The sequence below is a fragment of the Parasteatoda tepidariorum genome, chromosome 1 (genome assembly GCF_043381705.1).
Source record: "Parasteatoda tepidariorum isolate YZ-2023 chromosome 1, CAS_Ptep_4.0, whole genome shotgun sequence".
In the NCBI taxonomy this organism is placed as follows: Eukaryota; Metazoa; Arthropoda; class Arachnida; order Araneae; family Theridiidae; genus Parasteatoda; species Parasteatoda tepidariorum.
This window is the reverse complement of record NC_092204.1, coordinates 26,265,034-26,265,901: the sequence shown is the minus strand read 5'-3', so window position 1 is coordinate 26,265,901 and position 868 is coordinate 26,265,034.

The following is an 868-nucleotide window of genomic DNA, read 5'->3' as shown; positions in this document are numbered from 1 at the left end:
AATTACACTCATAGCAAAATATATATTAAAACATATAAGCTACACTTATCTTAAAGAGTACATTTTTACATCAAACTGTTCCTCATTGTTTTCAAATAAGTTCTTTACATGTTGTCAAAACTTTAACTAGATGGCAGCCTAATTCACTAACATATAATAACGAATATAATTTAGAAGCATATAATATAGAAACATTCAGTTACATACCTGCAAATAGTTGTGTTTTTCAGCAAAAATGTTATCTTAAACAATTTGAAAATGTGGCTTATCATTTAATTGGTCCAAACCATTTAAATAAAGAGCTTAAGAAGAAATTATGACTTTCTTAAATAGACTTCCTTTTACAGGTTTTAAAACACTTCATTGGCAACTTAAATAATGTATGAAATTTAACACTGTTAGCCAAAGCTATATTGTATATGAATAACTTCACTTTTCAGGCCACTATGTAAGACTGTTTTTAATGGGAAAATGTTATTTGTTACTTTTTGCTGATCTATATTCGAAGGCTTTAGTTTTTATATTCACTAAAATATATCTTAGAATGTTTCTTCAATTGACCTCTTTAATTACAGAAGGGATAGAATGTAAACTAGTAATATCTAATTTCTTACACTCTTGTTTTTTCTTTCTATTTTATTCATTTATTATTATTATTTATTTATTTCGATATTTTTGACATCAAGTAAAGTACAAGTTTCTAAAAAGATTATTTCTAGAGGGAAAAAAATGATTTTGGTCAGTTATGCCTTGTTACTTCTTTTGATTTTATTAGTATTGCTCAATATTGTTAAAAGCAAAATAGTTAGATTTTAAATAATGCAGTTATTCTCATTTTGATTCAGTTGACTTTTAACTTTTTTTTCAG